This window comes from Colossoma macropomum, unplaced genomic scaffold (assembly GCF_904425465.1).
Source record: "Colossoma macropomum unplaced genomic scaffold, Colossoma_macropomum, whole genome shotgun sequence".
In the NCBI taxonomy this organism is placed as follows: Eukaryota; Metazoa; Chordata; class Actinopteri; order Characiformes; family Serrasalmidae; genus Colossoma; species Colossoma macropomum.
The window spans coordinates 20723662-20748962 of record NW_023494797.1 but is presented as its reverse complement, the minus strand read 5'-3'; the positions used below and the strand labels follow the sequence as shown (position 1 = coordinate 20748962).

At 40.8% G+C, this 25301-nt stretch overlaps 1 pseudogene; it reads left to right on the top strand.

Moving 5' to 3' along the window:
* Positions 1–25301, top strand: part of LOC118817332 — a 71452-nt pseudogene that overhangs the window by 426 nt on the left and 45725 nt on the right.

The following is a 25301-nucleotide window of genomic DNA, read 5'->3' as shown; positions in this document are numbered from 1 at the left end:
CCTGCATGACAAAAATGTTTGTTTAAATTAAGTGGTTAATTACATTTTGTAAAATAGCTGAAACTGATCTTGTTCCTGATTTTGATGAAGTTCAATGATTTTTTTTTTTCTATTTTTTTCCATCATTTTTACTGCTGAATACTCTCATTGGTAAAAATCATGTAGTCCAGAGCACAACATACCATAAAACAAAATGCTCTACTAAAATGATGTAAACCTTTATGCTGGTGTCTGTAACTGTGTTTCCCTAATGATGAAGTCCAGCTGCTTCCTCAAGATAATGAACAAGGCTAACATCTGTTTGGTCAGAGCGGGAGGGGCAGAAAGGGAGAGTAAAAACAAAGTAGCCTATCGGATCAACAACACGCTGATTATTGTGTACATTGTTATCCGACATCATCACTACCGCTTATCAGTATCTGTAAACGCTCACACAGAGTTGGAGAACATTTCTCTGGTGATTATTTTATAGATCAAAGCTGACTGTCTCATTTTGCATAACTAGGGTGGCCATACGTCACGCTAGAGGGGCTCTGGCCACCTCTGACCACCCCTTGGCTACAACTCTATGTGTTGGGGATCTACGAGGGCCTAGATCTTCTACCTTAGAACCCGTTAGAACTTTACTGAGAAACATGAGGTTACTGAGCCAGAGAGACATCTGAGCAGCAGGAGAAACTTTGACTTTGTTGTGATTCTCTCGTAAGTACAGAGCTATTAAGGAGATCTCTTTTTAGGTTTTTCTGTCCTCTGGCTGAACTCAGTAGGAGCGATTATAGCAAGGGAAGCCGAGTGCTTTTAGAAAATCTTTGCACCCAAAACCTCACTAAGATATAAAAACATGCATTAGAACTTCTCAGACCTTCAGACAGATCATCACCACCTCACACCTTTTCTCTTCCTAAAGCTACAGGGTCACTGGCCTGGTCAGCGTCCCTCACCATCTGGTTTAGAGTGACCAGTAATTGCTCTTTCATTTTTTCTCCAGAGGATGATCCACCCTGTCTGGAGGCAGATGGCCTGGACTTTACTTTGGGCAGGTTTCCTGGGCCTGCAGTTCATCCTCAGTGCGGCTGAAGATGTTAAGGATTTTCAGCACAGTCCGGTTCTCCACAGACGAAAGCGAGAATGGATAATTTCCCAGATGTTTGCTTTTGAGGAAATACCACCCCAGAATCTTCCACAGCTAACTGGACAGGTAAGAGCTTCTGAAGGGACAAAATTACACAGTGAAAAACTCTGTCTTGACCAGAGAAATCATCTAAAATCTAGTTAACAGGACTGTTTTTCAATATGAAATTGATATAAGAATATTACAGATTAGTCTAGATATTTTTTGTTGTTTTAAGTGACTTAATCAGGTAAAATAATCTCATTTTATTGTTATTAAATTGTGCTTGTTTTAGTAAAACTCAAGATCATTTCACTTATTTAAAGAAACACGCAAAATTAGCTGCCAGTGCAATAAGAAAATGTAGCTGGATAAAATGACTTAAAATGAGCAAAAAATAAAAAATAGGTAATAGTCTTATAATATCCTTACAGCAGTTCTATAGGCTGTGTAACTGACTGGCTTGAACAAAATATTTCTTAATATTTTATTTCATATGTTGCTTAAACTTTTATCTTTTTCAGCTAAACAACACCCGTGCAGGTGAAAATACTCAGTTTAAAATCTCTGGAGAAGGAGTGGATGGAGTGAATGACCTCTTTACTGTGAATAAGGCTGGAGAGATCTTTGTTATGGCCACTCTGGATCGAGAGAAGAAAAGCTCCTACAAACTGAAAGCTCACATCTTTAACAGCATCACCAAACAGCCCCTGGATGACGACATAGAATTCACTATAAAAGTAGAAGACGTTAATGACCACTCGTCAGTCTTCTCTGAGACCTACACTGGATCCATCAGGGAGCGCTCACGCCAAGGTACAGGATCATCTCACTAAATTTCACTGAAGGTGTTTTCAGTCTGCTAATGGCTTCATGTAGTTCAGTTATAGGAGCGTCTACCTCAGTCATAACACTCACTTTATCTGCTGCACTTCCACTTCTGTATATGCATGTCAGACTTAATTAATTAACATACTGGGATTATATTTTATGATTTATTTTTGCGCTGTATGTTAATTTCTGCAAAAAATAGAAATCGTGCACTAAAATTTACAAAGACATTTAAAAAAAACATGTAAGCTGATGTGAAAAAGTATTTGCGCCTTTCTCGTTTCTTCTGTTCGCTCATAAATAACACACAGAGTATAGCTTTTAAATGATCAGTGTGAAAAAGTAAGTGCCCTAAGTCAGGTCAAAGTTAATTTATACAGCGCTTTTTACAGCAGATGTTGTCACAAAACAGCTTTACAGAAAATCTGGGTCCTCATGAGCGTCGCCAATGGAGACAGTAGCAGGAAAAACTTCCCAAGAGCAGGAGGAAGAAACGCTGAGAGGAACCACGACTCAAAAGTTGAAGTCGTCCTCCTCTGGTCCTCACCAGATAGCAAACAATAACACACGAGCAAAACGAACAGAGAATAATAATTTACCATTAATCTAAAATATTATAGCACAGAAAAGGGGAAAGGCAGGTGAAGCAATGGCTCTGATTAAATAGTTTGAGATGTGCAGCAGCATTAGTAGGATCTTACCTGACGCCCCCTCAGTTACTCACTCAACCGATTACATTTTTACATACTGCATTTACAGGAATAACAATGCAAATGTGATATTTTTACAGGAACTGCAGTGCTGACTGTTAAAGCCACCGATGCAGATGATCCAGCAACTCCCAAGGGAAACATTGTGTATAAGTTGTTGAATGGAACACAATATTTCAGCATCAACAGTAACACAGGTACAAATACAAAATTACTAAAATGACTTTAATTTTTTATATTTTCTCATCATTCAAAAATACCAGCTGCTCTTTACATTATGTGAATATTTAATGATGAACACAAAGAATATACTGCAGGAAGTGATACCTGAATCAATATAATTTAAATCTGTATTTTTCAATCCAGTATTATTCAACCTATTTTTACATGTTTTGATTGACATTTAATCTACTGAAATGATCTCACTGCTGTGATCAAAAACTAGTTAACACACACACTAGGGGGCAGTGGGCACACTTACCCGGAGCGGTGGGCAGTCCTATCCACGGTGCCCGGGGGGCAACTGGGGGTAAGGTGCCTCGCTCAAGGGCACTTCAGTCATGGACTGTCTGCCAAGGGGATCGAACCGGCAACCTTCCAGGTCACAGAGGCCGGTTCCCTAACCTCCAGCCCATGACTGCCCCTTTTTATGAATCCCATTCTAAATCCATGGGCATTAATATGGAGTTGGTCCCCCTTTGCAGCTCTAACAGCTTCCACTCTTCTGGGAAGCTTTCTACAAGATTTTGGAGTCTAGCTCTGGGAGGTCAGGGCTCCTGGTCAAGTTCTTCCACACCAAACTCACCCAGTCAGGCCTTTATGGAGCTGCTTTGTGCTCTGGGGCTCAGTCATGCTGGAACAGGAAAGGTTCTTCCCCAAACTGTTCCCACAAAGTTGGAAGTGTCCAATTGTCCAGAATGTCTTGGTGCTGAAGCATTAAGATTCCCCTTCACTGGAACTAAGGGTTCTAGACCAACCCCTGAAAAACAGCCCCATATCATCATCCCTCCTCCACCAAACTCTACAGCTGGCACAGTGCAGTCAGGCAGGTAACGTTCTCCTGGCATCCGCCAAACCCAGACTCGTCCATCAGACCGACGGATAGAGGAATGTGATTGGTCACTCCACAGAACATGTTCCCACTGCTTCAGAGTCCAGTGGTGGTGCTTTACATTTTACAATACATTTACAATATTTTGATATTAGGCCTGTGTGCAGCTGCTCAGCCATGGAAACCCATATATCAATGTTCATTCCATACATATCAATGTTCATTCAATATATTTCAATAGCCATTCCATGTATATCAATGTTCATTCCGTATATACCTATATTTATCAATGTTCGTTCATTCAATATATATCAATGTTCATTCCATGTCTATGTTAATATATACAATGAACATTGATATACATTGAATGAGCATTGATATATATGGACCACCTCCTTGGTTCTACACTCATTGTCCATTTTATCAGCTCCTCTTACTATATAGGTGCACTTTGTAGTTCTACAGTTACAGACTGTAGTCCATCTGTTTCTCTGATACTTTGTTAGCCCCCTTTTACCCTGTTCTTCAGTGGTCAGGACCCCCATGGACCCCCACAGAGCAGGTACTATTTGGGTGGTGGATCATTCTCAGCACTGCAGTAACACTGACGTGGTGGTGGTGTGTTAGTGTGTGCTGTGCTGGTCTGAATGGATCAGACACAGCAGTGCTGCTGGAGTTTTAAACACTGTGTCCACTCACTGTCCACTCTATTAGACACTCCTACCTGTAGATGTAAAGACAGAGACGATAGCTCATCTGCTGCTGCACAGTTTGTGTTGGTCATCCTCTAGTCCTTCATCAGTGGTCACAGGACGCTGCCCACAGGACACTGTTAAAAATTCCAGCAGCACTGCTGTGTCTGATCCACTCACTCGCACACATACAATATATTTGTACATATACATGTGTGTGTGTGTGTGTGTGTGTGTGTGTGTGTGTGTGTGTGTTTCCTCTGCATAATCAGTGAATACACATGTTTTTGCTTGTTTTAGGTGAAATCACTGTTCAGGATAGCAACCTGAACCGTGACACTCAAAGTCAGTATAAACTCATTGTCCAGGCCTCAGACTTACCTGGTTTACCTGGAGGACGGAATACAACCACCATAGTGACCATTAATATAAACTATATCAATGACAACATGGTAACCTTCAAAAAAGGTAAGTGAGCTCTTATAATGTTGCATTTGGACATTCAGCACTTAATCAGCTGACAAAGTGGTCAACATTAGTGGTAAACTAGTTCCATGTTAGTTGAGTTTAGCAGTTGTGATGTCACAACAGAACGTTCCCTGATACGGCATGGATTCTACAGACCAAGCTGGCCAACATTGTGGTCAACCAGCACTGTCAGAATTTTGAATCTTAAATTTAAAATCAGGTAAACATGAAATTTTACAGCTTGCTTATGTCAACATAAGGGGAAAAAAATTCTTAACTACTCTTAGTAAACAGTTCTAACTGCCAGAACAAGTTACACAGGTTATTATATCATAGGTTGGATTTTTACAGTAAAGATCATAGTAAATACAGTGACTAATTTCTGTATCATTTACATATATTATGATACGATGACTGTACCTGTAGAACAGGTGGGCTCTATCGCTTAGCAACCAACAATACACATCTTCAATGTAGTGAGTAATGCATCCCTTTTTTGAATAATTGTGAATAAATTTGAATAATTTACAGTGATGATTTATGATAAATATTTACATTTCGTTACTCAAATGATTAAAAAAGAATCACAACTTGTTTCCTTTAAGGATACTTTTTGTTTCACGTGAGAGAGAATGAGGAGCCACACTTCACAGTCGGCACGTTACCTGTGGAGTACCGGGACAAGAAACAGAACAAAAGACCCAGGTTTACTCTGCAGAACTTCAATGACGTCTTCTACGTGGAACCGGATGACCAAAACAACGGAGCTCTCAAACTCAGAAAGGTGACTTTACTCATTTCAAAACTACAAACTACGACAGAATTACAGACTAAAACCTCATTCAGATTATTTAAACGTACAATGAAAAAGTGAGGTGATTAATATGAATTTGTAGATGTGCCGATAATCCAAAATCCAAAAATAAGTTTTTTCCAAAGCTACTGTTGCAAAACTGGTAAAAATCCCAATCAGTCCCACTAATCTTTTTTTTTTAATACATAAATTACACAAGAATAACTCAGCATGACAAACATACTAAAATTATAACATCTGAAATGAATAACTGACTCTAAATGTAGGTATTGTGATATAAACTGAGTCTGTTCTACAGTTTCTCATTAGGCTGAATGAATAACTGGCTCTAAATGTAGGTATTGTGATATAAACTGAGTCTGTTCTACAGTTTCTTATTAGGTTGAATGAATAACTGGCTCTAAATGTAGGTATTGTGATATAAACTGAGTCTGTTCTACAGTTTCTCATTTCATTTCCTCCAGAGCCTGGACTATGAGACCAGATCATTGTACTACTTTAAAGTGGAGGTTAGAGAAGACGGTATGGTTCAGGCTCCAGATAATCAGGGATCCACTGCCTACGTGTTCATCACTGTAACTGATGTTGATGAACCACCGGTTTTCAGCAAGGCGGAGTACACCTTTGACGTCCAAGAGGGCCCGATTAGAAACAAAGTCATCGGCTCTGTCTCAGCCAGAGACCCGGACAGGACCAACTACATGATAAAGTAAACTATATTCTATATATTCTGTTTGTTTACTGCTATAATCCACAATCAGTAGAACCACTAGTTTTCATTGTGCATTGTAAAATATGTATTGTAAAGTGATCAGACATACATAAATATTTATAAACACTAATTCATTAATGTGTTGACTTCCACAGCTGAGATATTACAGATATATTACAGATATTATAATGCTGATAATATAATGTAGCTCACCACAACAGGCTGGGTAAACCAAAGTGAGCCGAAGGGCTTTTCTGAAGCCCTTAAAGGAGACTATTATGCTTTTCTGTTGTTTCTCTTTCCTTTAGTTTGTTGTATCTTTTTGTGCATGTAAACATTCTGGAGAGTCCCAAAGCTCAGTGTTCCCTCCAGAGGGAGAAACTCTCTCCCACAGAACCCACTTTTATCAGCTGCCTGAAACGCCTCGATGGAATTCCAGCCCTTTTCCTTTTTTACAGGATGACTCAATCACGTAACACAGACCTTACTGCCCGCCTAAAAGTGTAATGACAACCCAGTGTCTGAAAAAAAAACATCTGACACAGATGTTGTCAGCTTGACCTCAGAGTTGACAAAAACAGCCTTTATGACAACTACCACTGGCCTGAATAAGCCTTTATGAATGTTTATGTAGGTTTACTCCGGTTATCATGATGTTCTTACATCATGACAATTTGAATAAACCTTCTTTAGGGCACTGATGAACACTGCCCTACAGTGAAGTGTTACCACTAATTTTACACTGTATGTCATACAGCCTGCATAATTAGCCACAACAAAAATATGAAGGAAACTGATTGATTACTTCAGTTACTTTAAGTTCATAAGACCAAAGGCCAGATGTCTTTAGGCTTAGACACACCCATATTTTAACTGCATAGTAATTAAGTTGTTTAGGAAAGCAACACAAATGTTTTGAAGTCCTGAATGTAATTCACCTCTTATTAAGAAATTACTACTCAAAATTACATGAGTGATTTTTACAACAGTTCGAGGCAACTAAAAATCAGAAATACATCATGAGTAAGTGCCCAACTGCTCACTCATAACATTTAAGCTATGTTTTACTGCTGATGAGAGCACAACATAAACATTCACTTAAAAACAACCAGAATCATCGACAGAAATGTTGGGAAGCTCCGCCTACTTTGCTAAATCAAAACTCTAATAAATCAATAAGTAATCTATTGGTGGTTTACTATGTGGCTTTGTTTTCCTTGCACACATGCTAAATGTGCTAAATGGTCTCTGATTGGTCATTCTGCATGTCAGTCAAACAGCCCATTCCTATTAAAGTGGGTGTTTCTCTAAATTGCCCTGGTTTAGCTTGTTAGCCTGTATTTCAGTGTGGTTTAACACAGCTGGCAGTAGAATTGGCTCGTGCCTGTGCACTGAAGTTTTCCATCGCTGTTTTTCATTACTAAGTTCTCCTTGACTAATTGATTTGCTTTCCCCCAGCACCAACAAGTAGACTTATGACTTGACTTATTAGTCTTTACAACCCGAAATAACATCATACAGCTAAAAACAGAAGGAGCAGCTTGAAATCAGCAGTTTGGCTACACTTCAGTCCATGTTTATTGATAACAGTGAGTTATACAGTGTTAGAAACCACAGTCAACATTACTGAAAAGTGTGTGATGATTTAAGTGCGATGAGTTAGCACCATGCTAACTGACAGGTGTATGTATGCATTACTTATTAGCTATATTTGCCTCATAGCTCCAGTGTTAAAACTAAAGAAGCAAACTTCAGACACTGAAAACGTCTTGACCGAACATGTCTACTTTTGGAAAACTGAGTGATTGATTGGTGTTGAATGAAGTTTGTGAGCTGTGAATGAATTTAACATGTAGACGTTCTTTTATCAGGTACTCCATCAGGGGGCTCAACTGTCCATTGGATATAGTCGAGAATACAGGTCAGCTTGTCCTAAAGAAAGAACTGGACTACGAAACAGAGGCCACACACCTATGTAATGTCACAGCACATGAAATGTCTCTAAGGGGTGTAGGTAAGAGGTTCTCCCAACACTTACTTACCCTCCTGATAAAAAATGGAGCCAAATCTAATCTCAACACGTTTACTGAGGGATTATGGTCTAATTCATTGTGGAAACTCAGATTTATTCTTTATCCTATAACATTTTGGGGTCAGTTGTCATTGAATAACAGTGAACTATGCGTTCATACTAACATAAGAAAAATACTTAAAATATATGGGAAAAGGGGGAGGTGCTAAGAGAGCAGTAGATTTGCTTTTTTGTAAATTTATCATGTTACTCACTCAATGTAAAAACTTTAGATCTTACACATGAACTGTACAGTGAACTGAGATGTCAACTTCATTTTACAATATATTTAAAAACATTTTATAACATTTTCTAAAAAAACACTAAAATACTATATTTTAGTGTTGCTGTTTGATTATGACTTTTTAAATGCATAGACTATACATATTTTGACAGTTATTATGCAAGAGTTAGTTATACAGAAACTGTAGAACAGACTCAGTTTATATCACAATACCTACATTTAGAGTCAGTTATTCATTCAGCCTAATGAGAAACTGTAGAACAGACTCAGTTTATATCACAATACCTACATTTAGAGTCGGTTATTCATTCAACCTAATGAGAAACTGTACAACAAACTCGGTTTATATCACAATACCTACATTTAGAGTCGGTTATTCGTCCAAATCTATAAGACAGCAGATTAAAGGGCTGATACACTATTTTGATGTTTTCGTATTATAAACTGTAGAACCACAAACATCTGTATCTGCAGTAATAATACTCTCTTTGTATGTACAGGACTAAAAAAGTATGTGACTGTTAAGATAAACGTTCTGGATATCAAGGACAATCAGCCAGAACTGACCAACATTTACATCTATGATGATATTTATGGAACGGTGAGAAATTCAAAAACATATTTGATCATTATATCATTATTATACAAAATTATATCCTCATTATTTACATGATTATTCCCTTTAACACCAATGTGGTCGATTTATTAACATGTTTCTAAAGTTCCTGTTTCTTGAATCTATAAAATCACACCTGTTATGAAAATGAGCTGTGTTCTGATTGGCTGCCCTGTATAGTCTCCTTCAGCGTTCAAAGTTCACATATTCTACATTTTTCTTGTATTTTACTTTTTTCATGACTATTTTCCATCCTCTCTTTATAAATGTAAATGAGTTGACTTTTATGTCATCCATAAGTTTCCTTACGTGGTCTGTATGGACTGGAAAGTGAACAGTATGGTGTAAAACTATGTCTTGGCTGATTGATTTGACTTCATTTGGGGTAACGGGTGATTTATGCCCGGCTCTAAATTCATAATTATTTGTAAGTGTACTTTTTTCTTTGCTTTGCAGATCATTGGAACTATCTGCGACGGAAACCCTGGACCATTCTGGTTCATTCTGACAAAAAGGAGCTCCAAATTCTCCCTCTATGACAACCAAAGTGAGGAACATTTTCAGCTAAATTCCTAAAATACTGACAGACCTATTTAAAAATGTTTTATTTATGTAGCTTCTACATGTCATCGCTGTCATATTGCCAAATGGTAACATTCTTAACTTTTAATGGAAGTTATTACATAATTATTAAAATTTTAAATTATTTATATTTAAGTAACACTTGTAAAGGACAGATGATGTTTTTAAAATACATGAAAAATAAATCACAAAAAAACATGCAACATTAGTTATTTTGACCAGACGTGAGATGATTTCACTTGCCAGACTCGATCCTGTCCATACACAGAAATTGGATGTAGATGCGAAATATTATGTTTTGTGTAGTTATTAATGTAATTGCTAAGTATGTCTAATAAATATTTAATTAAATGCATAGCAAAACAATAACAACTGCACATTTTCAAAGAGTTCAACTATTTTTTCAGCAGTTAGCATGATGCTAAGTGTTGTATATTGGTACATTAGCCATAAAGCTACAGAGATGCTAAGTCTGAACGCTGCTGGTCTCAGTTGCTCTAAAGTGATTTGTTACCCTGTTCTTCAGTGGTCAGGACCCCCATGGACCCCCTCAAAGCAGGTACTATTTGGGTGGTGGGTCCATGGGGGTCCTGACCACTGAAGAACAGGGTCAAAGGGGGCTAACAAAGTATCAGAGAAACAGATGGACTACAGTCTGTAATTGTAGAGCTACAAACAGAACTGGTTTAATATATCGTTGATTTGAACTGTTTGGGGTTGGACATGAGCTGGTTGACTAACACTGATATGTTTACCTTAACAAATAAATAAATGCAGCTGATTGTGTTTCTCTGATGTTTGCAGACAAAATTGCCACCATTGTGTTGACTCGACACCATAGCACTGATTGTTCAGAAGAAAACATTCTAGAGATTCAGAGGAGCGTCAGCCAGTTACACATCCGAGTATGGGTGTGTCTGAAAGACAGACAGCCCAATTACTTTAAAGCCCATACCCACACCAGGGTCAGCGCTCATTGCCATCCTTCCCTGTATTGTCACCATCCTGGGTAAGATCAGCTACACGCTGCAGACACACTGCACCAGCAAAGACACAGTGTTTCAGCTTAAACTTCACAACCAGCTGCATTAAAATGCTGAGCTTGGTAAATTTAAATTTAATTAATGACACATAAGACAGATGTAGCAAGCAAAGTTTATTTATATAGCGCTTTTTACAACAGGTGTTGTCACAAAGCAGCTTTACAGAAAAATCAGCATTACAGTAAGAAAATCCAGGTCCAAGCCCCCATGAGCGTCACCAGTCACGCCAGTGGCAAGGAAAAACTTCCTAAGAGTAGGTGGAAGAAACCTTGAGAGGAACCAAGACTCAGAAGGGGAACCCATCCTCCTCTGGTCAACATTGGATAGTAAACAGCGTTAGTATAAGTATTATAGTACAAAGCGGGAAAAACATGTGGAGAAAATGTTAATTTGATTAGTTTATGACTATGAAGTGGCAGCAGCTGCATCTGAGGGTCAGGACTGCACAATGTTGTATAGCATGAAGCTCAATGGTGGTCAAGCCGGTACAGAAGGCTGGCGAGCAGTGGCACCCGATCAAGGCAGAAGAGGCAACAGCATCAGACGTACAGGATGGGCAGCTGTTCAACTCGGCAAAGAAAAGAAAGAAAGAAAAAACACACAGAGAGTCAGTTCAGTAATTCAGGCGCCATTGTCGCTCTAGTTGTCTGGCAGTCTGTTTTAAAGCTCGAGTATCATCATTATACCTTTTTCTGCCTTACTATTGATAGAATCCAAACCCGGGAGACTCGATCTGTTGTCTGGACAGGTGAAGTTTATTTGTTGCGCGCGCAGGTTCCAGACACCCAGCCAGCCCCCTTATACAATGGGCTGTCACACTTTTATAGCTGGACTGATGCCAAGATTAGACCCAGCGTATACAGGACAAGTAACAGGTGTGACAACATGACCATATAAGGAGAAAAACAACAATAGGCAGCCTAAAATACAACTTCAAAACACACACACACACAACACAGCACATTAACTTCCTTCATTCCCCCCTTAGAACATACTACAAAAGGTATGTTCTCGCAAGCTTAATCAATCTATCCTTTTCTCTTCCAGAGAAATATGGCTAGTATTTCCCTCTTTCTTCACGTCCTAAAGACGGGTCTCTTTCCCTTCAGTCCGCATACAGGCAAATTGGGGAAATTAAGTGGTTCCATGATTATAGGGAACGCCTACGCCGGCGGAGTTTAGTCATTAAGCACCAGAGTAATTTGAGGCAAAAGTAAATAACAATAGCAACTATTACCAGTGCTACAAAGGGAAGTACATAACGGAGCAGTTGCTGTAAGATTCCAGAAAATATACCTCCAAAAATGTTGCCAACCCAGTTAAAGATCTTATCAAGTGATCCCTCCGGAGCAGGATTTGGAATGAGTCTATGAAGGTCTGCTACGTATTTATCAATATTTTCATAGTTATCTGGGACATAGATACAGCAAGAGGTATTGAGAATGTGACATACCCCTCCTTTTTCTAAGGTCAGCAAGTCTAAAACCTTCTTATTCTCCAGCACTACTTATCGTAACGCACGGAGTTCATCATTTACTAAGCGGAGAGCTTCACTAGTCTCATTAGCTAGTTTCTGTGTGGAATAAGCCAAATAATTTATCTTCTGTAAGGCATCTACAACACCTCCAAATGGAAATATTCCCCATCCTACTGTCTGCCCTATACTAGACCAGGGGTCCTTTATAATGTGACCATTCCATGTTTGTTTACCTGTTAGGGAAACGCCAAGTTCTCTTTTCATACGAAGTAAAAGTCCATGAGATTGTAATGTGGTACATGGGTCGGTATGGACCGTAATAGGAGGCATTACTACAGCCATGTAACAGGAACCGCACCATGAATCAGATGGGAGTGATGGATAAGCCTTGTTTCCACAAACCCAATAGAAATCCAAAGGGAGTGGTTCCTTCATCCAAATACCGCATGGGTTGGTATTTGTGGTGGTAGACTGTTTACACCAAAATGTGCCATTCATAGAGAAGGCAGAGATTGAAACGGAACATGTACTGTTACCAAGATAAGTGTCCTCTGGATAACAAGGTTTGTCAATACATACCCAGCCTGAGGAAGCCCTCACAGGAATGGGATCTGCTACTCCATAATTCCAGCTAGATTTATCCCGATAATCACGCGCTATAGTTAAATTTGGATAAACCATAAAGTTGTAATTAGTATTATCAACTTTAACAGTATACTGCCAGCCAACAATCCGGGAGCTATCAGCATTAGGATTGTAACAGGCAGCTCTATTTGACCTGAGACATCTAACAATAGGCAATGGCCAGTTATCGTCACTTATACCATCTACCATCATTTGTGCTATTATTCTCATGGATTCAGATGCAGAATGGTCTGTACATAAAGCTTGCGCAGAAATGTTAGACATTGGAATCACATAATAGCGGTGATGCAAGGCATGACAGACAAAACACCCATCACCTCCTAAGGTATGATTTTGTGCCCACAGGATGGCCTGAGCACAGACCATGTTGTGGTCACAAACATCCTCCATCATGCCTGCAAAAGCTATTGTCAGGATGTTTATGAAAACCACAGATTTCATTCTTCTTTATTCCCTTTTTGTTATAAAAGTCTTTTATTTTGCAGCTTGTCGTCGTGGTAGCCGTCTTCTCTTCCAGAATATAGGGAGAAAGTGTTGATGTGTCCACACAGCTCACAGGGCAGCATCAGGGGACCTAGATAGGCTTTGATGTCAGTTCGTCGACCACCATTCAGGAACCCGTCTGATGTCCTGTTCCTTCGTCACAGTGTCAGGTCTGCTCTGGGTATATCCTGGAAACAAAACAGACAGACACAGCGGCAGCATCATATTCTTAGTACACAACCCATGTCGTACGCCCTTGTATAAAGGGTTGGTTTAGCCCTTGTAATGGATACCTTCTTTCCCTACCTAACCTGGGTCCTGGCCTCTGATAGGAGTAGGGGAGCGCTAGCCGCAAAGGGGAAATAGGAAGATCTTCACTCCTGAGGTTGACCCCTATGACCTAAACATCATAGTTCCTCCTCAGAGCATCTCCCAACCAGAGTCACCCATTTTATCCCTAAACTAGCCATCACCATCAGGTGGTGGTATGGCTCACATGTATCCATTTTGACTTTCCTTGACATTTTAGAGCAGAGGGTGTAGTAAGGAGGACCTGATATAGACCTTCCCACTTTGGCCCTAATGGCTGAGTGTTATGCACCTTAACCATTACCCACATACCTGAAACGATAGGATGACCCCCCTTTGTGGGTTCTTTCCATGCATCCAACACTTGTTTCTGAGCAGCGGCAACAGCCTCAGATAATATCTGGCAGTATTGCAGCAAACTATCAGACATAACATGTATGTCTGCCGCTCTTAAATCAATAGTTCCTGGAAGTGACATAGGACGACCAGTAATAATCTCATATGGTGACAGCTGGGCACTTCTGTTAGTTGAAGCTCTGATGCTGCAAAGTACAGCTGGTAACGCTTCCACCCATGAAACCCCTTCATGATGTAACTTGGTTAGTCTGGACTTTAAAGTTCTGTTCATCCTTTCGACCTGACCTGATGCTTGAGGTCGATAGGGACAGTTGAGATGCCACTTTATCTCCAACAACCTTGCTACTTCTTGACAAACCTTCCCAGTAAAGTGAGTTCCTTGATCACTCTCAATGACCCTTGGGAGACCCCACCTTGGGATAAAATCTTTCACCAGACATTTAGCGGTATGCAGGGCGGTGCCTTTAGTAGTGGCATATCCCTCAATCCACCTTGAGAACTTGCAAATTATTATCAAACAGTCCTGTTTTCGCTGGCATCTTGGCAAAGTGATGTAATCTACCTGCAATTCTTGAAACGGGCCACTTGGTGGTGTCACAGTTTGGTAGGGGAGGGAGACTGCAAGTTCTGGGTTTGCCTTAAGACAGGTGGTGCAAGCTAGACAATGACTCTCTGCATACTTGCGGAATTTAGGATTCCACCATACTTGGTTGAAGTGGTGTACCATCTGGGTTACTCCAGGGTGACCTAGGCTATGTATGGTAGCCACCAAATAGGGAAGCAGGGCATCAGGAGCCACATATTTACCCCCCTTTACCCAGATACCATCGCGAAGAGCTGCACCTCGCTCAACCCAAGTCCAAACTTCCAAACCCGTGGCCTGCTGGTATAAAGCAAGTAGATAAGCCAAAGTTTTAACAACAGGTTGTTTACAGGGTGACAGGATATATTCAATAGGCAAAAGACAAGCCCTTTTTGCTGCATTATCAGCTAAACAGTTGCCTTGGTGTTCAGCAGATGTGGCAGAAGAATGGGCTTTTATTTTAATAATAGCAACCTGTTTTGGAAGTGTGAGCGCTTCCATTAGGTCTGCCACCTGCTGAGCATTTTTCACTGGGGTTCCATTTGCTGTCAAAAAATGTCTCTGCTTCCATAACAAGCCAAAATCATGGCATATGCCATGGACATACTTTGAATCGACAAATACATTTGCTTTTAAACCTTTAGCAATCACACAGGCATGAGTTAGTGCTACCAGTTCTGCCTGTTGTGTGGAATAATGATCCGGCAATCTACCAGTAGCTATTTCTTCATACTGTGTTGCGACAGCCCACCCTGTGTGTCGTCCCTCATCAAGGATGCGGGAAGAGCCGTCTGTGAACAACACAATATCAGCATTTGGCAAAGGTGTTTCAGCATACATGCTCTGCACTGCACTAGACACCAGAGTTTCACAGTCATGATCATCTGCGTCATACTCCAGTTCCACCAAATGATCTGAAATAGCATTCACAGGTGCCCTTTTGATCACTATATTAGGGGCAGTTAAAACTGCAAGCCAGTTACCCCACCTTTGTGCTGTCACTGAAACAATTCTGCCATTTAAGAGCAAAGAGGAAACTGAGTGTGGACATTTAACAGTAAGAATCTGATCCAAAACAACTGGGGCAACAGCTAAAACAGACAGATATGTTGCCTGGATTGCTCTCAGGCAAGGTGACATTCCTAGTGCTACTGCGTCTATTTTAGCAGAGTAATAAAACACCGGCCTCTCTCTCTCTCTCCATGACTTTGGGTTAAACAGCTAGACACAAATCCTAGTGACTCTGAAACATACAGGGTGAATGGTAGTTCCATGTTCACTAAGCCTAGTGCTGGGGCCTTGCATAGAGCAGTTTTAAGGGAATGGAACGCTTGTAACTGATCATCATTTAGCTGAAACTCAGGCTTCTGATTTTCTGTTTTGGTTAGATCGTATAGCGGTTGAGCCGTTTTTGCATAATCTTCAATCCAAGGCCGACAGTAATTGCACAATCCCAGAAAAGAGCGTAGCTGTGCTAGGGTGACAGGTGGTGAAATAGCACGTACCGCGGCACACCGGTCAGGCAAGATCGACCTCTGAGCCTGCAACACCAGCTGTCCCAAATACTGAACTGAGGATTGGTTAATCTGGGCCTTTTTAAAAGAGGCTTTGTGTCCTACCGAATGTAGGTAATCTAACAAAGCTAGCAAGTCACGTTCATGTTCCTTTGCATTTGAGGAAGCTATCAAAATGTCGTCTATATATTGTAGAACCGTACTAGTCATTGTTGGAGCATCAGATGATGCTAACTGTCTACGCAACGTTTGATGATAAATAGTAGGTGAATTATGAAGGCCTTGTGGCAATCTTGTCCACTGGTATTGTTGGGAACCTACAGTAAAAGCTAGCCATGGTTGATACTCTTCATGTAAAGGTACAGACCAAAATCCATTTGTCATATCAATTACAGAGAAAATACAATGTTCTGGACGCAATCCATTAAAAATAGTGGACGGATCAGCTACCATAGGTGCAATTTTTGTTATGCATTTGTTAGCTTCACGATAATCTACAACCAGACGAAATGAATCCCCTTTAGGAACCGGCCATACCGGTGAGTTGCTGGGACTTTGGGTTGGACACAATACACCTTGTCTAACCAAATCCTCCACTATAGGTTGAATACCTGCCAATGCTGCATCATTAATTGGATACTGCTTGGTATTCGGGGGAGGAGTACCAGCCAGTTTGACAGATTCAACCTTTAGTAAACCACAGTCTGTGGGAGATTTGGACCAGATAGGGTGTTCTTTAATGGTAGACAAACTAATGGTAGCTAATAACCATGTCACAGAATTCGGTGAGATTGTAAGCTTAGATGCAAACTGAGTAATTATATCCATACCTAAAATAGGAGATGAGGTATTTGTAATGACTGTGCCAGTGTTGAAGGTAAGACAGATATTTGGGCTCCTGTATCAAACAAAAAATCAACGTCTGTGCCACACACGGTCAATGTTACAAACAAACGATTATCATACGGATTAACATTCGACCGAGCGCCCAAATTGCGTTGCACAGCGTCTATTAGTTTAAAGATCCTGCTGGAGGAGCTGTGGGCTGTATGGTATGCTGTTGTACATATTTTAGGATGGCACCTGCTTGTTCAGGAGAAAGAGCAACAGCCTTATCTTGGCCCTTGTTATAATTAGAAGATTTATGGTCCTGATCACGCTTCTTTTTTCGGCAATCTTTCTGCCAGTGGCCTACTGCCCCACAATAATAACAATGGCCCCTACGTACATTAGATTGTGCTACAACATTTCCTTGTTTAGCACTGACCTGTTGCCCTGGTATAGTTTGAATAACATGCACTTTATGGGACTTAGAAAGGTCACGTTCTAAATCTGACGTTAAGGTCACAAGGTCCCTAAAATTCCTGACTTTCCAGTCTCTATATGCAATGGGCAACTGTTGTTTAATTTTGTCACTCAAGCCATCAAACCAACATTGATGTAATAGACTAGGACCTGTAATTCTGTCCAAAGTATCATCCCGATGTTCTGTCAAACCAGAATGTGCCAGGAAACATTCACGAAATCGTGTAGTGTAAGCAGGTACAGATTCACCTTTTCCTTGTTTGCAATCAGCTATAGTAGCCCAGGATGTAACATCTGACCCATGCTCTTTAATAAAAGCCTCAATTACTTTCCTGTGCTCATCTATAGTAGAGGTTTCATCCACAACTAGTTCATCATGCAATTCTTGGACCTCCCTTTCAGCAATATGTTGGGATAAAATTAACACCTCATCCAATGGATGCAGATTATATAATCGTCTTTTGCGACGCAACATACTGATGAAAGGAACAGTACCCATAACCCGAGGATGTTTAAATTCCTTGCTTAGTTTATCAAGCTATTCTGGACTAAGGGGTATATGCTGGTCTTTTACACGTACTCCCCCTGTGGCTAAATGCGTAACCGTCCTTACCAGCTGAGCACACTGCAATTGAGATGGTTCATGATTATCGGAATCTGATCCCGACTCACTATCCTGACGATCAGTAGGAAGTTCTGCCCTCAAATCTGGATATAATTTTGGACTACCGGTTGTTGGTGTTGGGTTACAGGGGACTACAGACTGATTTGACTTTTTCCTCCTGCAATTTAGTTTGATGCTTTTGTTGCAGTTTTTTATACGCTGACTCCAACTTATTAATTCTAGTATTAAGGCATGTTATTTCTTGCTCATAGTGTTTTTGCTCAGCCTCCATAAATTGCCTAGCGACATATGCAACGTGTTTACCACTATTTTTCCATATTGCATAACCTAGGGCTTTCTTACACTCATCTAGAGACCAAATTTTATCTGGATGAACAGGCAATTTCTTTTGATAGTATTTGTCCAAACTAGATGAGTCTATATGTTTACATAACTGTTCATCCAGTCTGACAATGAATACATCATCAGGCCAATCAGGTGCCACCCTACCACCCCTCTGTGTGGTAGCCTTCTCTCCTGCCATGGGCTTATGGGAACACTACCGCGGTCTTCCCCTCTGTTCCGTCAACAAGAGGAGGATATCCTACTGGTTACAGGGTTTGCTTCGAAATGGGCACTCACCTACAGCATAGAGATGTGATGTCCAATCCGGGTCACGGCACCACTTGATAGAATCCAAACCCGGGAGACTCGATCTGTTGTCTGGACAGGTGAAGTTTATTTGTTGCGCGCGCAGGTTTCAGACACCCAGCCAGCCCCCTTATACAATGGGCTGTCACACTTTTATAGCTGGACTGATGCCAAGATTAGACCCAGTGTATACAGGACAAGTAACAGGTGTGACAACATGACCATATAAGGAGAAAGACAACAATAGGCAGCCTAAAATACAACTTCAAAACATACACACACACAACACAGCACTTAACTTCCTTCACTATTTTACCTTTAATGGAGCCACACTATCTAGAGTAGATTGAAAGTATCCTTTGGTCATAATATCTAACTCGGTAGGATTAGATGGACAGCTGACAGAAGCTGATAGTTGAGGAAGGTTTCTGATAAAGCTACCAGCTGTGGAGTTAGTTATAGTCTGCTTAACATGATAGCATAGTGAAGAATGCACATTATCCCTAAAGTGAATTTCGTATGAGATTAGGTAATGATCTGAGACTGCTGTGCTCTGGCTAAGTTATCTATGTCTTCATTTAGACTGAATTATTCATCGGCTCTAATCCACGTTTCTGTGGGGCGCACAGCATCAAAACCATGATTGGTAATAATTATTGGGAGGAAATGTGGTGTCTCAAGGCAGTTTGTGATATGAGCATTTGTATTTATAGAATAAGTATTTTTTTAGCACTTGCCTTATTTACAGTATAAGTGCTAGCAATCGCCTTATTTTCAGCAGTAACGCTAGCATTATCTATTTTTAGCGCTACTTACGTGGCCTTCACTCTGAAGTCAGCGGATGGCCCTCTCAGTGTTCCATGAGAGAACAACAGATCCCAGATGACTAGGGTGGAGCCCATCCCTCCGGTAGAGCGCTGGCTGTTCCCAAAACGAGGACCAGTTGTCCATGTAGCCCAAACCGTTAAGGGCGCACCAGCCGCAGAGCCAGGACTGCAGCGGGAAGAGCCTGCTGAACCGCTCGGATCACCTCCGAAGGGGAAGAGATCCAGAGATGATGATCCTGGCGTCCATCTTCTTCTTGGTGGTGTCCAGTAGCATCTAGAAGTGGTCCTTCAGGATCTCACTACGTCGGTCAGTGATGTCATTGGTCTGATATGGATAACCACGGTCCCAAAGGGATTGCGTCTGTTGAGAGCCGAGGGGAGACATTTGGCTATGTCTCAAACACGTGTACCTGGAAAACAAGACAGTGGCATGGCTGTTTATACCTTTTACTTTAATGTGGCCGACAACAGAGCTACAGATAACGTAAACTGAGTCCTGTGTAGAGGGCCAAGGCACTGGGGCGGGCAACGAGGCCCAAGGCGTAGGTGAAGGCGTAGGCGGTGAACTCAGGGCGGCGAAATAGTTGCAGGAGGTGAAGATCAGCTGGGGTGGCAGTGAGGGTCTGCAAGGCCCTCTGTGGCACTGGCATTCCCAGGAATCATGTGGGGCTGGTGTGAGAATGACGTCTCCCGGTGTACGAAAAGACAAGGCTGGCGCAACCATCAAGGGGGAAACTTCTCGGGCGGCTTTGAGCTGCGACTGCTGCCGAAGGAGCTCGTCCTGCTTTTTCAGGAGGGCGGTGATCTGCCTGTCCAGCCGGGTAAACTCTGAGCTCAGCGCCTGGAGAGCTTGTTCTTGGGCGGATGCCATGTTGAGTGGGCTGAAGAAACATCTGTGTGAGAGACAGAGAAAGAGAGAAGGAGAAAACAAAATAAGAGGGAGAGGCGTGAGACGTAAAGGGGGGTTAGCGGCCTGCTAACTGCTAATTCTTTAGGTGAGGGTTGAACGATGCGCGATCTGAAGCTCTAAGCTATGCTGCTCTCTGTCGCTCGCAGTCTTGTTCTACTATGTTAATATTAGAAGTTCTGTTACCTTTAATCTGTTACCTTTAAGTCCAACTATTCACTTTTATTAAGTTGAACACCAAATACCAAAACCTCACCAGGCCAGACAAAAATTTGAACACCCCAGACAAATGACATGTTTATTTTGAAGTGTAAATAAGTTAAAGGAGAACTCTGCCTATTTTGCAAAATTATTTAATGACTCAATGATTCAATTACCAAGAATTGTTCACCATTATAGTACTAGGAACCAGACATCCAAAGCATTTAACGGCTTTAAAAGCTATGTCCCTCTAAGTTATTACACAAAATGGTTATAAATGTGTTGCTTGATACCTGAGACATTATTTTGTGATCCCTTGGCTACAAAGTTTTAGCCTAAAACACATTTTTAACATAAACTATTACTCTAATTTACTTTTGTAGTTATTAGCCTGTAGCTACAGCCGTTCAACACAGCTAATGCCGGTTTTGTATCCGATTCAGTTCCCCCTCAAATTCACGTTCCCTTTGACTAATCTTGTCCTCGGGCGCCTTTCCACTTTCCATAGTTCCAGTGTTGCTTGGTGTTATCTGTTCATTGAATGCAGCACCCGAGGACCAGAATGTGAATGAGGGGCAACTGAATTGGATACAGCACCAGCAGCAGCTTTTGTTTACAGTTTGTTTTTACAGTTTTCTTACCTATTTTTAGAAGACAGCAAAGTATGTGTAGGACTGTGATAAGCCATATCGATTTGAACCAGAATACACAAATGAGTTGCAGCGGCTTGAAGAAGAGAGCAAACGAGAGAGAGAGAGAGAGAGAGAGAGAGAGAGAGACAGACAGACAGACTGAACCTGCTGGTGCCGAAGAAGAAGAACCCAGGGAGAATGGAAATCGGTGGCATCAACAACTACTTGCTGCTGTGCTCACCAGTTTATGGGGGACAGCAAGGAGTGACTGTGATCTATCACAGCTTCTCTGATGAATAATGTTACTGATGCAACAGCGCCAACCCAAACAATACAAAAGGCATGCAAGGCAGAGAGGTTCATGCAGGGTGCTGTAAGGAAAAACATATCTTTTCAAATTTAGCATTATTTTACCATTATCAGCATGACATCTAACAACTTATAAGACACATGTAAGTTCACTGGTCATTTGGAGAGCAGATAAAATGTTAGTTTTGGACAAGTTCATGCTCCCAACTTTGTGGGAATAGTTTGGGGAGTCTGGCCCCTTCCTGTTCCAACATGACTGCGCACCAGTGCACAAAGCAAGGTCCATAAAGACATGGATGAGTGAGTTTGGTGTGGAAGAACTTGACTGGCCTGCACAGAGTCCTGACCTCAACCCGATAGAACACCTTTGGGATGAATTAGAGCGGAGACTGTGAGCCAGGCCTTCTCGTCCAACATCAGTGTCTGACCTTACAAATGCGCTTCTGGAAGAATGGTCAAAAATTCCCATAAACACACTCCTAAACCTTGTGGAAGGCCTGTGCGTATTCTGAATTACACCAGTTTTTCAGCAGTGATCAGTGATTTTATTAATAAACTTTGTGAATGTTTTATCCATACTTTAGGACCCTTAGGGTGTTATATTGTTGTCCTCACGTGTCTCTCTCTCTCTCTCTCTCTCTCTCTTTTGTTCCACCTCTCCTTCCACTAGGACCACAGCTTGGAGTCCACTGATTGCTTGCAGCAGGGGGCGCCCCAGCTACACTAAGGCCAGAGTAAAACAAGATGGTTGTAGCTTCACTTGTTGCATCTTGCATCTATCATGTACCTGCCCACTGAAAAGAACAGACCAAACCAGACCTCTGTGTAGTTTACTGTAGCCTTTACTTCATGTTACTTTTTATCATGAATAATGTAACTCTATTTTGAAAGTAGGGGTGAACACCTACAAAACAGCCGACTATATGTAAGTTAGTTAGTTTTTGTCCTCTAGCTTATCCCTTTTTAGATAAGTAACAAGCAAAATATTAAAATATAGCATATTATTCCCACTGCATGTCCTAAATATTTAGTGTATAGACACTTAACATTCCATCCCCTGGAACTCCGACCAGCAGTTCTTCTTCTAGCACCTCACTTACCTGCTTTAATACCCCACTTATCTGACTGTTAACTCACTTATCCCAATGTGACAGTTTGCAGAATGTGAGGTGTGACGTGTGGTAGAATGCATATTCTATTTTATACTTATTTTTATTTATTTTTATTTTATTTACTATTGTTGTTTACTATCTGGTGTGATCCAGAGGAGGATGGGTTCCCCTTTTGAGTCTTGGTTCCTCTCAAGGTTTCTTCCTCTTGCTCTTAGGGAGTTTGTTCTTGTCACTCATGGGAGCTCAGACTGGGATTTTTCTGTAAAGCTGGTTTGTATGGATGTCTGGAGAGGCCATGAACTGTTGCTGTAGCTCATCGGCTGCTGCACAATTTGTGTTGGTCATCCTTTAGTCCTTCATCAGCGGTCTCAGGACGCTGCCCACAGGACGCTGTGGGCTGGATATTTTTGGTTGGTGGACTATTCTCAGTCCAGTAGTGACACTGAGGTGTTTAAAAACTCCAGCAGCACTGCTGTGTCTGATCCACTCAGATCAGCGCAATACACACTAATACACCACCACCACCACCACGCCTGTGTTACTGCAGTGCTATGAATGATCCACCACCCATTAGCACCTGCTCTGTGTTTATATTTAACAGAGATATAGATGCAGCGTGGCCGCTTGGGAAATGGTCATGTAGAAATTACTTTTGACCAATTCTGTTACATAAAGCCACTCAAGTAATAAGTAGACCTCAAGAAAAAAAATACAATTAAATGTGTGATATAGTCCCTTTAAGCAATGGCCGCTGGCAAAAAATAATCTGTTTACTGTAGTCACTAAAACATGAGGTTTAGGCGATTTAATCTCATGTCTTTGTTTGAATGACAGTTTTATTTACACTAGATTACACTATTCCTTTAATTAATTCAGTGCAAAAATTTAACAGACATTGGATAATTTAGATGTTTCTGTTTTTCTGATGATACGTAATCAGGTAGCAAATAGAGTAAAATACGGTGTTCTGCCTGGCTCTGCCATTGTTGCTGCTTAGTGAGTTTTGTTCCCACAGCTACGGTTTTAAGACATTTTTTTTTCAGCATGGCTTTCCTACCAACTGTCTCCTTTTACTTGTCATAGCAGTGACACTGAGCTGTGCCAGTGCAACAGGCACAGCAGTGTTGCTATGTACACTTATCGGCCACTTTATCAGATATCTGTATCTGATAATGAGTGTAATAAGGTATGTGGACCTAACTGGCAACTCAGTTCGTTCTGTAAGGCTTCACAATTTAAAAAAAGGATAATTTTCTTTACATGGCCTAAGTCTACAACAATTTAAAACTTGTTTTGCGCTTTGTGGCAAATACATTGAGAGAAGCAGAATTAGCCTTTCTGTCACAGAAGGTATCTGAAGTGAATTCTTCCTCTCTGACAGGGACATAAGTGCATTGTCAAGTGGTGGTACTTGTGTTGCTTCTGGTGAAAGTTTTAACATTATCAGCATTACATTCAAATCCTAAAATATGTTTAACATTAAGTGTAATCTCTGTGTTTGTTTATAAAATGACTACAATTATCAAATCTTAGAGCTTTCAGCAATTATCTGAGTAAGGCAGGGGTGTTCAGCTCTGTCCTGGAGGGCTGATGTCTAGGACAGTTTGGTGATTTTTTCTGCTCAAACACATCGATTCAACACATCTGTTAATTTCCAGGTTTAGGATATGTTTGAGTAGGGGGATTATCAAACTGTTCTGGACACCAGCTCTTCAGAACCAGAGCTGAACACCCTTGGTGCCAGTATTTCTGGAATGTTTTCATAGTTGGCATAGTGACTGAACATATTACATTTTATTCCTATTTATTTCCTGTACAGATCAAGTGTACACTGCAATTAAGTTACATTTTTTGGAAAATCAAGAAAAACAACTATTCAACTAGTCAATGAAATACCATGCCATTTTCCCCTGATGACGAAAATACCTCCAAGTTCTTCATATTTTTCATCCTCTTCCACATTTCTTCCTTCATCATTATCAATTAGCTCCATCTCCTCTGCAAAAAACAATGTATCGACAAAATGTCAATTAATAAGGCTTGTAGATAACAACGTTAAAACGTCTGTACTGTTGTATCATTGTGAATGAGTAAATAATTGACTGGATAATAAAAATAAAAAACACAGAGACTGTTATGTACCATTTGGGTCAATATTGATCTCATCCAAATTCTTGCCCTTGAAGTCCCCAAGTCTCCCTTGTTCTAGAGCCATAAGAACTTTGCTGACTTTTGCAAGTTGGAGGGTCTTCTCAGGAAGGCGATAGTACTCCCTATGAATTCTGATGTCATGTCCCAGGAAGTTTGATAACTGATCTGTGTCTGTGTCCTTCAGCATGTTTTCGCAGTTGTGTGGATGTCAGTGCATCATGACTATTTGCATTACAAGACTTCGCAAAGCTGCGGATATAATCTGAGCCACTGTAATGTGACATTGCTG